Raw genomic sequence first — 17,800 nt, 5'->3', positions numbered from 1 at the left:
AGCCCGGTCTCCCACTATGGGCACTGTCAACGCTCTGCTTCAGGCTGGGCAACGGCCAGGCCGGGTCTCCACCTCTCTCCGAGACTCCCTCAGGCTCGGCTCCGCTGGCTCCACTGCGCCCCCATCACCCCCCTTATCCAAGATGGCGGCACCCTTCGCACGGGGTTTCCCCTCCCACTCTCGACGGGCGCCGGGGCTGCACAAAGGTGGGCGCGAGAGGCCGCGCCGGAGCCAATCGCGGAGGCCGCGCGCCGCAGTCGACACGCCCCCCTGCTAGAGCGCGGGGTGGGGCGGGGCCGGGTTGGGCGGGGCAGGGCAGGGCGCGATGCGGCCGCGCTCGCTCCCGCGCTCACTCCCGGTTGCCTGGGCGCGCGCCGAGGGGAGGGGCGGGACAGCGGGGGGCGGGGCAGTGCGCGCGCCCCCTCAGGCGGTGCCTCCGCGGCGGGTGCTCGGTCTTAGGGCGGCACCGGGAGGTGGCGGATGGGTTGTGGTCCGCGGCGAGGCGGAGCGTGGGAACACGGAGCGGGTGAACGGCTGAGCACTGAAGAAAACTCGGTTTTCCCAGCTTTTCGGGGTGGAAAAGCAAAGTGACTCCTGGGAGCCCCAGCCTGCCAGATAATCAGCACGGTTCTCGGCCCACAGCGTTCCCCCTTTCGGGGTTACTGCTGCAGCTGCCTCCGTACTGTTACAATCCTCTTCCAATTTCGACTTTTACATATTCTGTGGAGCAAGCAAGATTAATACTGCGTAAAAACAAAGACTCCCAAGTTACTGCATGTGTTGTCCGGAAGGATTACGTCCATGTTTCCTGTTCTGCCTCAGAATCCCAGTAAAACCAGTATCTCTAGAAGGATGGAATCCCTTCCATCATCACTGACGTGAGGTAGTTTGTCCTGGGGAAGACAGAGACAGGAATGGCATGGTAAGGTGCACGCATACAGGACGTTTCTGCTCCAGCATAATCCAATATTAGACCAGACGACCTTTAAGGTCCAACCCAAACCATTCTGTGATTCCATGATTCTATGATATGCAAAAATTCTGAGCAGCTGTGAAGAGCTCTGTTTCTGTTTCCTGTAAAGTTAATACTATATCTCATGTCTTTTACAGCTTCCTGTGAAACACTCTAACCGGTTTGTTAAGTTTGCCTTTGATTTTTTTTAATAGGCTTTTTAAACACCTGTGGTGGGCAGTACCAAACACCTAAAAATGGAAGATGCTGCACAAATCTCATAGCTCATGGGATTAAAAAAAATAATTCAGCGGTTCAGGAGATGAAAACAAACATAATAAAAGCAACACTATGAAGGATTCATAATTCAATGAGTTTACCTAAATTCTCAGCTCAACATACAAAGTTTCCTTACATGAACACAGAAATAAAAAGAGTTTAAATATTTAGAATTAAGACTCCTGTATTCCAGATCAATATTCAGATGTTCAGTTTTACATTGTGTTTAACTAAAACTCCTTTGGGATTGTTGTTCTGGAAAGCTTTAGGGCCTACAATTCAGTTAAAGGTAGTTACATCCTATTTAAGGAGAAATTACCACAAGAGCTGCTAGAGGGCAGCCGCCCAGCATGTTTCCAGGGGATGATTTATGCTTTTGAGAAGGAACAGGATGCTTTGTCAGCTCTAGTGCCACAAAAGCTTCAGTTAAAGCAAGTGGAGGCATTCTACTTAGTTTAGAATTGAGAGACAGTTAGGGCTTAAGTGTGATTGAAAAGAGCTAACAGGTTTTCCTGCTCAAATACATATTAGACATTGAATCTAAGTACTGTGATTTCCATTCCTAGCAGACTACTAGAGGACAATAAGGATTTTATTTCAGTCCCACACATTATGGAAAGCATCAGATTCTGTTGTGTATCAGTGTCCAAGATTCAAATTGTACTTTCCACAAGGCAGCACACCACTGGGATTAACATCCTTATGGAAATATCTTTCCAGAACAGGCATTTTCCATCTCCATTACTATGACATTAGTTATTCTGTTTCCTAAGTGTAGCAATGTAGAGGGAATCCTCTGCTTTCTGCGGTGACTCACTCACCCCCTAATCATTACTCAAGCCCTACCATGGATGCCACACTCCACGTGCCTCTTACACAGGGTGGAAAACACAGATGGAAGACAGGGTAGGCTTTTTTCATCTACATAATAAATAAATCAGTCTCTGAAAACTAAAAGCAAGGACTCAGTAGAAAGACAGAAAATCTGCTAGCAATTTACTACAGTTGTACAACTACTGTCAGTCACTGTCAGGGCCCAAACTTTTAAACAGATAGCACTGTGCAGCAGAAGAATTTTCAAGACTTGCAATACCTTATATGGAGTGACTTTTACTAGAAAATTAGGTCAAAACAAGTCAGTAAGAATGATTTCCACAAGAGGGAGTCATTAAATGGAAAATGATCTGACTATTTTGACCCAGTTACAGTTTGGTTTATGTTAAAAAAAAATACAGTTCCTTTATGTCCTTTGTAGTTCCCAAATATTATTTTATCAACACAAACATTGTAACACTTGCTTATCAGGCTTCAAACTTGTTAAAATATTATCCAAAAAACCATTGGCTGCTTTTCTATTTCTGGTTTAGCTTGGTAGAGCTAGTCAAATGGTGTCAGCTTTCCTGTTTTTACAAGATGAAATTCGTGACAGCAATCATCACCATTATCTGCACTGTTTCGATACTTAAAGGGGGTCCATAAGAAAGATGGGGACAATATTTTTAGCAGGGCTTGTTGTGATAGGACAAGGAGTGATGGTTTTAAGATAAAAAGACAGAGATCTAAACTAGATACAAGGAAGAGATTTTGTACAGTGAGGGTGATGAGACCTTCACCCAGTCTGCCCAAAGAGGTGGTAGATGCCCCATCCCTGGAACCATTCCAGGTCAGGTTGTTTGGGGCTTTGAGCACCTGCTCTAGTTGAAGATGTTCCTGCTGACTACAGGGGGATTGGACTAAATGACCTTTAAAGGTCCCTTCCAATTTAAAGCATTCTATGATTGATGATTTGTGATGCCCTGGAAAGGACAACAGCCTGCCCAGCCTGCCAAGGGTGTAAGGAGCCGATTTGAATCTGATCCTCCTTACCCAGTGAACTTTTCCAAGCAGTTATGGCCCTTTCCAGGTACACACACTGCAGCACACACACTGTGGCTGGCTTTCCTGTAGAGTTTAGCAAACCCATCACCGTTTCAGAACTGCCTTTCTAAAGTAGAAGCAGAACATGGCACCTCTTTGGTGACACTAACAGGCCAGCACTTCTCCCCTTCAGTGACCACAGAGACATCTTTGGAATTACTCAACAATTCCCAAAATCACTTTAATCTGAAGTCTGGGTTGTAGAGAACATATTTTAATTCTGAACAGAAATAAAAAGCAGGTTTGGAAGATGATTACTGCTATTTTTGTCAGCAACAAAGAAAATTATAAACCATTGCCCAACTATGAGTAAGATCAGTCTTTTTAATCTGAAAATCCCAAACATATTTTATATAAAACTGCCTGCATTTGTCAGATGAGGTAAAACACAACACAGAATTGCTTTAAAGGTTGTGGTTTTAAATCATTTTGTACGCTTTATCAAATAGTCCCATAAAGTTTAAAGTACACAAGATGTGAACAAGACAGAAGATTGAGTACTGGCATCTATATTTCTTCTTTGATTCTTTCTTTCTTGTGAGTGTTTGAAAGCCTGCAGCAGTTTTTCAACACCAGTTATTGAGAAAAGGCTGACTTCAGCCTATTCATTCTGAACATCTGGACAGAACCTAACAACAGTAATTAAAACCCACTAAATTGGTAACAATACCAAATTGCTGGAGATGGAGAGCACTGCCTATCGTCCCACCCTGCTTTGTGGATTTCTGCTGGGTCAATACAGCCTGCTCTTGAAACACTTTTTCTACGTGTCTCTTTCTGAAGTCTCTGTCAAGAAAAAGACACCCAAATGTTCTGGTTACATGAGCATTGCTCTTGGATTTACTTTTTTTAACCACAAGCCCCAGCAACAGTAAAGACTCAGAGTTAATACAGTTGCTAGAAGGTTTGAGGATCCTGTTCTTCTCAAATAAATTACAGACAATGATCTATAATATCTGCTTCCTTGTTTTAGAATGCAACCTTGTAGAATAGGTTTTCAATAATGATTAAATTACACATCAGCATTTGTGAACAATGTGGGATTGATTGGTACAGAAAGACACTTTCTTTTTACTGAGGACAGCAATAACAAGAGTCACTTTAACCACTCCTCTGGGACAGAGATACCTTCACACTGTGAAGGTTAGGTCTTGATTCAGTCAATTCAGTCCTTGCCAAGCTCTGCTCTCAGTGACCTCAGCATGATCCTGCTACCCCCAAAGTCACCAGGGGCAAAAGAGAGCTCCCTGGAGTCCTGGCTGCAGGAAACGCAGACCAGAGGGATATTGCACAGCCTGCTTAGCACACAGATTTCTGACACTGGAGTTAAAAAAATCACCTTTCTTCAGGACTCAAACAATCCTTTATAACAGTGCTTAGCCCAAAGACTAAGGGACAATGAAAGAAAAGCAGAAAGTATATTCTAAGTTTTCAGGGCATTCCTGGTTTCACAGGGACAGAATCCCAGGATAGCTATGGGCTGCAGGCCACTACCAGTTTGGAGTCAGCCAGAGCTACTGACCTGAGCTGGCTACAGGTGTGACCTAGACCATGAACACCACCTCCGGTATAAAAGGGTAAGTTTGGTTAGGTTTCTGTTCTTGCTTTGGCTTTTTCTGACTCTGCTCCTTTTCCTTCTGTTCCTGAGGCCTGTCTTCCTGTTCAGCTGTACCTTTGCTGGGTTATGTATAACTTTATATATTTTATACTGGCTGTTGGGATTATTTTGGTTGTTTCATCAAAACCTTTTTTCCCCCTTTTTGTCAAACTCTTGGTTTCCTCTTCTTTTCCCATTCTCCCTTCTCAGCTGGATAGGGGGTCACTGGATGACAGAGCAACTGCTGTAGTTTAGCCCCAGATACAGGCTAGATGTAAATAAAGGCAGAAGGGGTCTCTAATATCTGCTTTATAGCTGTTTCTAAAAGAAACACTCTGTGAGCCACCTGCAATGACCTGCTTTAAAATAGTTTAAACAACAAATTTCTTTTTTTTTCAGACTCTTTTGCATTGTATATCCCTACTGGTAAGAACTGTCAACGCTATATTTTTTTAATCCTACTAAAGGTTCATTTCTAGTATTGTTTCAGATAGTCTCTGAAAACATACTATTACCTCTTATATTTTCAAAATTCTCTACCTTTGAGATAAAAAAATGTATTGGATCTACCTATTACACTCTAATTAGTAATTTTGCCAGTAATAGGTTGTATTATTATACAACTCCCAACTCTGAGTAGAACAAAACCTAATCCTCACAACATTCCTATGAAGGGAAGCATTCTAATCTTCCTGCCACAAGTACAAAAACTAAAGAACAGTGTGCTTGAGGGCCTTGTACTGGGACACAAATACACCAAAAAGACAAGAACAGCAGCCAGGCTGACTCCTAACTCCCTGTTCAAACTATGGCTACATGCCCACTGTGGTGGGACTGTGGCTTTAAACCAACCATTGTATCTCAGCCAATTTTTAGCTTCCTTATAAAAATAGGTTTTCACAAAGAAAACATCAACAAACATTAAGAACAATTTGACAAACACCTATAACAGTCACACAAGAAACCTGGGAAACTTCATGATAAAGATCCCTTAATGCCCCTGTGAGGTGACTAATCTACTCCATTCCTTCATGGCTTAGAGTACACAGGCATGAGGTAACAGAAAGTTTCCATTTAAGTAGTAAGCATTTGTCCTTCTGTTGCAATCCAGGAATTTTCACACTCTCATCAGCATCTGAAAATATTAATAGGTGACAGCAAGAAAGTAATGTGAAAAAGAACAACATAGAAGTGGCAATTTGCAACAGTTAGGAAAACATAAGGAACCCAGCAGCAGCAATGACCAGAGTTACAAAATTTAAAGTGGCATATTGCAAACAGTCAGTAAAAGGTAACTAAAGTAAGGCATGATTGTTCAGACTTGGTTTGTCTGGTTTTCTTCTTCTCTTGAAGATCAGTGTCTCATTCTGGCTTTGTTCAAGTTCATGTATGCAAATAGAGAAAGAAGAAGTGTGGGATTTTTCAGGAACTGTTTTAAAATACACTCTTGTGAGAGTTGTCATGTAACACTGGATTGGTCTGAAATGACTAATTGGTCCTTATTTGTATTTTAATTTCGAGTTGCTAGGTTCTTCTTTCATAACTTACCATTTCAGTTCTGTGGTGTCTGTGGAAATGTTCCTGTGGTGAGTCGTGCCTTGTTTTAAGTTCCTTCTCTATTGTTTATAGTTCCTTCATCTCTTGTAAAATAGGTAGCCCCTAAATCATGTTTTCATTGGCACTTACAGAATCTCAAAGCTTCAGATTACATTTATTGATATTAAATCTGAGTAATTCTGATATAAGTAGATGTAGCTCATCTGGATTCTCTCTGTTCATTAGAGTTCATCGAAGGCCAGGATTGGAAGTACAAAATGGGAGCATATTCCTTTGCCTGCCAGCCTTTTGACAATGGTTTTCAAGTACACACAGCAGTGACTTCAGTTGACGGGGTCAGAGCTCAGCAGGACTCCCTTTATCCTGACTAAAGACAGAGCTGAGCTGCATTGGCTTTATTTGACTTATTTTGAGATCACATTTCAACTCTGATATCTGGTTCATGTCTCCTTTAGCTTAATCCTCAACGATGTGTTCAAGCTTATATGTGCTATTTAGCAAGTAACTTGTATCTTAGTACCAGAAAAAAAGGAGTACAGCAATAGAACTGTGCAAAACACCAGCATCAGCTGTTCAAAGAAATGCAAGTTGTATGGTTTTCCTGGCTGATATGATGACATACCCATAGACCACATCTTCAAAGTGGTGAAAGAATGTGTGAGTCAATCACCTTGCACAAATCAAGATTAGATCTAGACAGAACTTCCCATGAACAGAAAGCAATGACTGAAGCTAAAAAGTACATTTAGATATTTGTGCACAGCTTTAAGGGATTTTCTTGCTGAAGAACAGTTCTGTAGCAGTATTTTACAAGTGCACAACATAAGGCTGGCACAGCACAGCAGCTTGCCTCAAAGTTTCCACCTGTTCTCACTCAGTGAATCCCGAGGCTCTCCCAGACATCAATACACTCCCTTGATTCCACTTTAGATACAGATGTACCTGCACATCCCACTCTCTGCAGTGAGAGAGATTTCTGCCTGAAAAGCAACTCTCAACTTTCAGCATGCCAAGTTCATTTTTTAATGGTCAGCAACACAGCTGTAGCTGCATTTCCAGGTTGAATCATTTTACATTAATCATATTTGACTGGCAGTTAAAGAAGTTTTAGGTTACCTGTGTAATGATCATCTTATCAATGCAATTCACGTTATGCATTATGTCTCTTTTTAATTAAGAGCACAAGTAAACATTTACATTTGGAACGAAAACACGTTTTGAAAGAGCAGAAAATCACATAGTTGTTAGCTCTAATGAGGAGTCTGTCCTTTTGTAGTTCTAAACAGCACTTTGCTTGATAGGAACATGCTGCAGAACATCAAGCAGATAGTTGAAGATATGAAAGCAGAATCCATGTAACTCTGTAACCACTTTAACATCTGTTCCCGGTTTAATGAAAGGGTTACTATTGCCCTGGATAAGCACAGCTCCCCCAGATTATAGAATCAAAATGGCAAGATAGTTTCTAGCCCTCCTAAAACATTCTGGAGAGTAGTGTCCTCATAAAGCAAAAGGGTAACAGTGAATCTTCTTCAGTTACAGCAATGACAAAGGAGAAATATCACCCTTTTTTATCATTAAGCATGTCATTGTTACATTTCCATGCCATTCCAGCAGCCACTTGAAGGCATTGTTGACGGCATAGAAACTGGTTTTGTAAAAACCCACACCAGGGTTCCACTGCCTCGGTACAATGCTCCTCTCAAGAACACAAGGCAGTTCTCCGGTTACATGAAGTAGAAAGAGAAAGAAAAACAGCAGCCGCTTGTGGCTTGCCTGCCTGTCTCAGATTTACCACAGCTCACTTGTAGTATCTAGCAAAAACTACATTAAAAATGCACAAAGTTAGATATGTCAGTTGTTTCTGAGTAATGTTGAAAATAATATTATCAGCTCTCAGATGTGTTACTGCATACAGTGTTACACAAAACATTGTTAGTAGCAAATTGATTTGTAAGGATTGTGTTCCTTTCTAGATTTTCAAACATAACCACAGGAGAACCTGAGCCATAAAGTCCGTATCTTGCTGTGTACTGTTGTAAGGCATCTACTGCTGATAGACTTTAGAAACTGAACATTATATTAACCCATTTAAACTCCTAAGGAATTTATCTACTCAGTATTTATAACTTCTGTTACCTGTCATCACAATTTGTTCACCAGATTCACATACATGCTGTGCCCAGGAGCACTCTTGCGAAGCAGATATTCTGAGGTACATTGCAGCTAGCAAGCATCAAAAATCGTCTTTAAATGTCTCAGGGCCAAAAAGACATCTCTATGTACACAGAGTCACATACCTGTGCACACACACTGAATCCTAAACAACTAGCTGGAGGGAGTGGGTTTCTATAAATAGGCAACAGGAAGGAAGCTGTCACTGGCTTTCAAGGCAATCGACAATGCTGGCCCCAGCAGTCTTGGGGTCCTCGCTCCCACCACTGCAGACAGCATTTCACAGGCCATGCACATGCACTAAGGCCTCCCACCCCACACAACTGGTTTATTACAACATTCTACTCTGCATTGTAGAATGATGCTTGATTAATGACTATAATCTATAAGACTGTACTACAAGCTTTTTGTATGTGTGCTTTTGTGTGGACGTAGCAATAGTTGCAGGGAAGTATATAAAAACAAACATGTACACTTGTACAACAAATTAAACCGTTTAATCAGTATCTGGAATTTAAAAGGTGGGAAGATGGGGCAGAAGCAAACTCATTTAAAACAGCTGAGAGTAATATATCAAGAAACAGGGAAATATTTGCCAGTTAATGCAGAGTGTTCCACACCACAAGGAAAACCCTGGCTAAACAGAAAAAAAGCAATCCATCTGTCTTGGATGCAATTCATGAGACAGGGATAAAGCCAGGAAACAGCTAGTAGTGTCCAGAAAAGAGACTAAAGCTCAGACTATCTTAATACACAAGAAACATGGAGAAGGATGAGTTGGGGATAGGATGTGGTCGTCTAGAGCTGGAGTGAATCAGATTCAGAACAAGCTTCTTGTTCCACAGTGGTGCTGCAAAGAGGGACTGACCTTTTGTGTGCTCACAGCCCAAATACTGCAGACAGGGCTTCTTGTGGCTCCACAGGAGCCGTCCGCAGTGGCAAGCTATGGCCGCACAGCACTTACTTTGCCTTCATCTCCTGCTTTGTCACCCAGTTTTGGGTGGAGAATCAGGTCCTCCGGCATCACGGCCTCAGCGTAGGGCAATGCAACCACCGAGCCTCCCACAGTGCTGAGATGAAGGGCTGCTTTGTTCAGCAGGCTCAACGGGCGCCTTGTTCCTTGGGGATCGAGAGCAGGCACGGGACCGGCAGCCCGCGGGGAGATGACTGGCGTGTGGGAGTACCAAAGCTTCCCCAGGTTTGCTTGTGATCGCTCAGGATCTGGGCCCTTGAGGGGATGCTCCCACGGGGTTGTGCGGTGCCTGTCGAAAAGGGAGCAAAGGGGATAATATGTCTCTCCACACACCCCAGCCTGAGGCTCGGCTCCGGCAGGGAGGCCGCAGATTCTTGGGGGCTCTGGGGTAGTGGGTAAACCTCGACAGACGGTAGAGGAGGCCGGGCTGTGAGGGGACTAAGTGACAGGCAAGCACCAAAATGGGGGCCGAACGCTTGGACACGTTGAACCACACACCAGCATCGCCGGGTCGGGCTATACCGCTACCGCTTTGCACGGGCCCCAAAGGCCGTTACCGGGAGCCGCGCCCCCTGGCGGCGGCGGTGGGGCAGGGGTGACGACACGCCCCGGTCCGCCCCCGGGGCTGCCCGGCTCACCCGGCCCTACCCTGCTCCGCCCGGCCTAACTCAGCTCCTTGTAGTTGAGTCTAACCGGCGAGCGCCAGCACCAGGTAGGGCCGGACCGGGTGTGCGGGGCCGCGCCCTAGGGAGTCCGCAGAAAGGCAGCGGTGGTGCGGGCTGCTTTGTCCGCCATAGCGGGGCGCTTGAAGGGGAGTCTCCTCCCCAGGGCTTCTCGGGCTGCCGCGCGCCGGCGCTGAGGGGAAAGCCGCGGGATGCTCTCCCGGGGCGGGGGTGGTGGGTGGGGGCTGTGAGGGGAGGCTGTCAGCCCCTCGCAGGAGGGAGGCAAGTGCCTGGGTTCCGGCTCTGTGCCTTTCCTGCTGCGGCCAGGCTCCGTGATCAGTCTCGGTAATTTCTATCAGCACAACGCCTCAGACTTTGCGGTGCCTGAGGGAAACAATTACCGTCCTTCAGAGAGTTTAGCTCGGTGCGTTAATCCGCCCGGTGTGTCAGTGAAGGAAGGGCCGAAATACCACAGAGCAGCGGGGTTGGGCTGAGGAGTCACCGGTGAGGGGCTGGGCTGCAGCCGCTCCCCACCCAGCTTCGGGTGCTTGTGAACGCTGGTAGGAGCAGTGCAGGTCCTTTCCGTGATGGAAACAGTGGGGAGTTTGTTTGTTTTGTTCTTTGCCCGGGGGTTGAATGTTTGAAAGCCTTATTTGAATAGAAATGCAAAAAACGTAGACACTTAAAACGTATTTAAAATGTTTCCTAGGAAGAGTGTTTAAAAAAAAAAAGTTATGGGGATGACTTGTTTCAAGGAGGCCTCATTAGTAAGTAGATCCTCTTTGAATAAAACTGCTTTGAATCTTATTTGCTTTTGGATGTAAAATAGCCGACTTTGCTAACAAGGATGCTAGCATCGTTTCCCCTCAAGTCTCTTATTTTTCTTACTGATCATTACAATTTCCATTTTCCACTACCAACTTTCTGCATGATGCAAGTTTATCAGCCAAAAAAAAAAAAAAAAAAAGAAGTTGCTGGGGTAAGGCATAACTCAGCTTAGACTTGAGAGTCAGACAGAGGTGGGGGTTCCTTAAACATCTCTCTTCCTTTAGGTTTCTCAAACTGTTTTACAGAGTACTGTCTAGCATCTGTCTGGGCAAAGGAAGAAAAACCCAAGTACTGTGGTCTCATACAACCTTGGCTGTTGCAACTATTTTCTCCCATGTTGTCCAAGAGAGAGTTTATTGTGTAGTCTCTTCTACAGAGCAATGAGAGACTGAGGTTTAACTCATACCACTAGCAGAGAGAAACATAAGTCAGCACAAGTTAACACCTGCTCCACAGGATAGGTATTGCTGGTGTTACGGCCACCCCTCTGTCTGCCCCACACTGTGGCTGGTGTGGTTTCAGGCTCTGGACTGCACTCGACTATTCCCTCCAGAGCAGATAACAGGAATGCTGTCCTCTGCACTTACACCAACGCTGGGTCTCGGTGGTAGTTCATCTGTGGCTTTGACAGGCCCTATTGTAGCACTGACTTGCTGGAGTGGTGAGAAGGCCAGCTCCATGGATTTCACTAGAATTCAGCATGAAAACAGCAGGAATCATACTTGCACCTCCGTTGGTGATACAGGTGGATGGTGAACTTGTAAATGTGAATTGTTTAAATACAGGGAGGGATTTTCCAGTGGTTAGCTGAGTGTTTAGATAACAATTTGTTTTACTGAGAGCTGAGTACCTACAGTGTCCCTGGGGAAATGTCTTCTGCTTTCAGCAGAGTTGGGGCTTTCTCCATCTGGGTGAAATTCCAGTGCTATGGGGAAAACACTGGGGAAATTGAACCAGCCATCAATCTTTGGCCACTTCTGAATGTCTAAAGGGTGACAAAGCAAAAATGCTACTGCTAGCTTCAACTTTGATTTTGCAGGCACAAATCCACCATGTTTGTGAATCCACTCTTTTCATCACCAAAGCAGAGATGTGAGATAACATTCCACAGTCGAGTTTCATGGTTCTGATGTTACCCCGGGGGGACTGCTGCCAGCTCTGGCTAAAAGACTGGCTGCCTGACATGTTCCATTGCAAGCTGCTTTTGTAGGTACTCTATATACGTTTGTGAGTGCTCCAGCCACTTACTGAGTGGGTAGTGTGGTCAGCAGTATCACTTAAGTGCTGCTTCTGTGGAAGAGCAGAGGTAAGAGCCTTCCTACAAGACAAGGAGTAGCAGCTAGCTGTTTTCAAAGGTCCACACTGAGCCGGTGCTTCCCCCAACCCTAAGGTTAGATAAAATAAGTTTTTGTTGTAGGTTGGGTGTTTTGCAGAGTCCTAGTGGGAACTAAACCATTCTTAAAATAGTTCTGTGACATACGTCAGTCCTCAGCATTTATATCTGCTCCCAAGTTGCTTTACAAATGCAGGCTTTCTGTTCTAATTCCAGCCTCAGACCTTAGTGTTGCTATTAAGAAGCATCATGTGACAAGGATGTCAGACAGGAATATGCAGCTTCACAAACTAACTATTTCCCAGTTTTGTTCTGGAATCTTGTCACCAAAAGAAACTTTTTTTTCTTCTCCTTTTTTTGTAAATATGACCTGAAGTAATCAAGATGCAGATTGGTTACAGTAAAGCAGAACATAGTTAAACACAGATATAAAGAGGGTTGGGCACAATAACTTCTGTCTAGGAAGAAGCAGCTGCTCTTGGTTTTTATTTGCTTTCACAACACTTAGGAACCGCCATGTGAGTAACTGAGTTCTGAATGTGTCTTTGCCTGACTGCTATTAAATGTGTTCTGTGAAAAGGCAGAAAATTCTGATATGGGCAAATTTATCAGTAACAAATTGTGTTTTTTTTTTTTTCCTGTTAATTAGTGGTTGTCTGATTCTCTAAGCCAGGTATTTGGTATTATTTTTAAAGTTTAAACTGAAAAGAAAATTGTATCTATTGTTTTATATGTCCACTTGTAATCTCTTTTGAATCCTTTACATTCAAGACTCGGAAGATGTCTTGTGTAGTGGCTTTCTGGGGTTACTGAGGTTTTACATTAAGTTATCTGTTTTTGTGCAGCTTATCTCTTTGTGTATCTCTGTCATGTCATTTGTTCTGCATCTTACAGTGTTAGTTCATGTCCTTGGTTTTTCAGCCTCTTAATCATGAATTAATCACTTCAAACACTGGGATGACTAAAGGAATGGGAAAGAAATGCTCTGGATGATTAATACTTTTCCCTTAAAAGCAATAACCTTGCTGGAGTTCTCAGCTACAAGTTGTGCTGGAACTATTTTTCTGATACCAGGCACAAGCTCCCTAGGTGGGGATAGTGCACAGCTATTGAGCCTGAAACTGTGTTCTGCCAGTTTGTCAAGTATTTGTCTGCAGGAGGCTCCACAAAACAATGGTGGTGTGAAAAAGGCAGTGTGGCCAGATCCAGTCCTTGGGGCACAGGAGCAGAGAAGCTGTCACACTGGTTTGTAAGTGTCTCTGACAGCAGATGTTTAGACAAAAGCAGAATGGAAGTATGCATGGGCAGCTTTTCTCAGGCCTATCCTTGTGACTTTGGGCAGTCAGGAACTGTCCTGATTAGGGATTTTGCAAATTGAAGGTTGCATTCAGATTTATTTTTTAAAGTAAGGAGAATAAAAGTTAAAGAACTGGCAGTAGGAGTGTCTGAAGACACTTTAAATGCACCAGACCTGGATTTCAGAGGATATGCTTTTGCCTCATCTTGGCTTCCCAAGAATTCACAGGCATTGGCAAGTTTCCAGTATTGACACTACATCCTATGGCCCTGGGCACCCTGACAGCAAAAGTACACTGGCTGCCAGAATAGATTCATCAGCTCCTATTAGTTGTCTGGCACACTGCTGGCTGACTCTTTTCTGTGCACATAGCAGTATGTTCATACTGGTATGTGCTGGTGCTGGCCTGATCATAGCACAAAGGCTTCTCTTGCAATAGCACAAGTCTTTTTATGTCCACCACTTTACAGAGATCCTCAGAGTACATGGCCTGCTGACCCAGATCTGTATCCAGAGCACTGGAGAGAGCTGCCTGATAGTATGTCACTGTTAAACCCCACCACAGGTGAGGTCAGAGCAGTGTTCATAAACCAGCAAGTTTCAGTAGTTCTCATCTGCTCAGTGAAGGAAAGTGTGGACAGAAAGAAGAGGAAGTAGCAGCTTTAACAGTAAGGTTCAACTCAGCAGGATTGACAGGTATTTATCTCTGATTATCCACTGCTAATGCATTTGCAAGGTTAAAGTCAGCTCCATAGCTTTTCCTGGGGTGCTTTGCAGGGCTTGGCAACCTGACAGTGCCAGACCAGAACAGCCATGCTGAATCACTGACGCTCATCTGGGGGACTGTGGAGGTGCTGCTGATGTTGGAGTGGTTTATTTGGTTGGTGTTCTGGGGATTTCTGACTGTTGACACTTCCCTCTGAAAAATAACCTTTATTTTAGTTTGTCAGTTTGTTGTTCCCCCCTTTGGAGTGCTCTGGGACTTGGCAAGTAACTGCATCCTCTGTCAGGATATTCAAACCAGATTGTCAGGTGTTTTGATCAAAATCTGGGGTGCAATGGTGACTGGGTGGAAGGGTTAGATGGTATGAATTCTGAAGATTTTTTTTCTGTTTCAAAGTGTTCTTTTCTGTCTACAGACTGTGGTTCTGGTCTTTCCCTTCCTCCTCTCTCTGCTTGTCCCTCATTTACCTTCCACTGAGAACCTGAAGAGTCGGAACTGATCTCAGCTAATGTCCCAGCACGATGGGGAGAGGGAGAAAAAAATATTTGTCTGTATTAGGAGCTAGTCAGTCGGTGGGATGCCATCCAGAAACAAAGTTTAAACATATGTTATTTACTGAATGTTTCCACACACGGTAAAAATACAGCTACAATTCAAAACAGTCTGTAAAACTGGAGGAAATGAATCATCCTGGGATCTTTCAGGATGGACAGAGGCTGCTGTGCTGGGAGCTATCACCATTAGTCCTTTCTCTTCTTTCAGGCTGTCTCCTTTGAGAATGCTTGTGGTTCCTCAATACCAGACCCTGTATCCTACTAAAAATAAAGTAAACCCCCTCTGTTAATCACCAGAGGAAGAGCTGCAAAAGCTTTGCTGTGAGAAAGGGACTCTTGGTCTGTCTGTTTATAGCATTGCCCTCTTGTGGCAGCAGGGATGGGAGCTGGGCACTCCTGGTGCCAGGGCTTTGGTGGCAGCTGGATTTGGAGCTGCAAACAGCCTTGGTGAGAAGGTCTGTCTCTTCAAGCCAGATTACTTAATGCAGTGGCACACTTTCATATGTTAGGAGAACTGACAGCAAAATGGAAAGGGGAACTCTTAATACCTCTGTCTCCCCACATTGATTTACTTGAAAGTGGGTGTCTGCAAAGAAAACCTCTTCATGCAAAATAGGGATCCCAGTCTCTGAGTACTCCTGAGGAGGAGGATGGTGGAGATGTGCAGAAGCTGCCTGTACTTGTGTGTACCGGATGCTGGAGGGACTGGAAGGAGGTTTTGTTGTAACAGTAGGTCAGTTTCTTTTGCCTGTCACTGAGTAAATGCAGGTACCAAAACCCTGCCGTGGTGGTAACTTGGCCGTGCCTCATGGTTCCTGATCTCAAAGAAGCACTTTGATTTAAAATGTGTATTAAGTGAAGAAATTTCTGTTAATTCTCAGTTGCCTCATGTCCTGTGTGGTGGGTTTTTTTGCAGTGCAAGGCTGTGTTTCATGCTTCCTTTTAGGACTCGTTTGAGGCTGTATCTTCTGGTTTCCATCTCTTCTTCTCCAGTAATAATATATTACTCTGTTCTTCTTTGGGTTATGGATAATGGATTGCACAGGCTTCTGTGCTGCAGAGGAATGTATTGGCTAGTTCTTGGGGGAAAAACACTTTGCATAAAGTTGCAGATCATTTCTCCTGTATGCAGTCAGGACCTGGTGACTGGAGGAAGAACATCTGTGTCATTTCCCTGCAGCTGACCACAGGCATGTCCTCACCGCCTCTACTAATGTGTTTTGGCTGTCAACACCACATCTTTCTATGGGACATAATATGGGATGGTAGTCATATTTTAATGTACTGGATTATGTCTGATGGGTTGCACCCCTTGAAGACTTGTTTTCAGCACCACACAACGATTTGTGTCTGTGTATAATTCCAGATTCATTTTTGCTCACAAGCAAATGAAAGCAGTCAGTGGTTTCCAGTGATCCAGACTTAGCTGTGTTGTGTATATTTAAGTGTGTGATTCAGCTCTCACCTATGCTCTTAAGGTAGGGCACTTAAACAGCTGATTGTATCAGCAGATTGTCACTGGGTGTGTTTCAGATGGGAGGCCTACATATTCTCCAAATGTTTCTCCCATGTAAGTAAAAACCTTCCCAATTTACATCACTGCAACCAAGAAGAAACTCAGGCTCTTGTGTTAAGTTTTCAGCTTTGGTGCATTGGGCTGAGTGGAGTGGATTGTATTCAGAAGGTAGGGAAACCAGAACAGAGCTGACATGACTCATAACACAACACACACACCATCATATCACCACACCACCATTCCCCACATCACCCCCCACCCCCATTGCCCCCCACATCACTGCACATCCCATGTAATTTCATGACCACAGAGCAGGAAGCATGTAGAGGTGGCACTTCAGGATATAGTTTAGCAGTCATGGTAGTTGGGTTATGGTTGGACTCAATGATCTTAAAGGTCTTTTCCCAACCTTAATGATTCTATGATTCTATAATGCAAACAAGCAGCTGGAAAAAGTGAACAATAGGCAAATCATCAGGTGGTTCACATTTGCTAAGGTGGTTTAGTAGGAATTTTCATTTATGAATGCAAAAACCTACTTGCCAGTTGTACAGATAATGCTGTGCTTTGTGTCCAGGACTCTTGATCTGAGTTCTTGGAATCAGATGTGTATTTTAAATGAAGGGGGTGGCTCCTGAAAGGGACAATGCCAGTCTGATTTTTTTTTTTTTTAAATTTTATTTGTGGCTGGCTGCATCTGTTAAGATGTAGTTGCTAGGAATACCATTAACTATGATACTTCTCACAGAGAACTGAAATAGTTCATGGAGTCACCGTGGCTGGGATAGGAGGCATGTTTTCTAGTCCCAAATAAGCTTTGTTTACCAGCTTTTTCAAGGGATGGGAGGAAAGGGGTTGTTTTTAGTTTTATGTGTATATGAATTTAGGGCTGTCTGGAGACTGAAAACTCATCTAATCTGTCATTTTAGGTATTTTTTTTAAAATCCTATCACCTTGGCAACACAGTTAAAGTCCCCCCTTATTTATTTGCAGTGTTTTACTGAAGAGTGAGTCATAATATACACTGTGCTGGCAAGGAGGCCATAAGGAATAACAAGTATTTCCGTTTGCAGTATGCACTGTCATAAGCTGTTAATACTTTGCTGAACTTTTCATCCTTTCTCTGTTTTAAGCAGCATCATGTCTTGATTTTTTTTTTTTTTGCCAGAATAAGAATGATTCTGTAGTGTTCACTCTCATGATCTTTGTAAACTTAGAGTTTTTGTGGATCAGAGGAAAAAAGAAATGACAGTGTGGCTAGTCAGAAAGTAGAGACTCTCTTCAAAGTATAGAAAAAGCTAAACCTGAAGCAACCAAATAACTCGATTTGTGATACATTTGGTCTTTTCAGTGTCATTATTTCTGCTAGTGATCTGGAAAATGAATCTCTTATTCTGGGAGTGTGGCTGTTGCAGGTACAGCTTGTTGATTTCTTT

Source organism: Indicator indicator, chromosome 28 (assembly GCF_027791375.1).
Source record: "Indicator indicator isolate 239-I01 chromosome 28, UM_Iind_1.1, whole genome shotgun sequence".
In the NCBI taxonomy this organism is placed as follows: domain Eukaryota; kingdom Metazoa; phylum Chordata; class Aves; order Piciformes; family Indicatoridae; genus Indicator; species Indicator indicator.
This window is presented reverse-complemented; position numbering follows the sequence as displayed.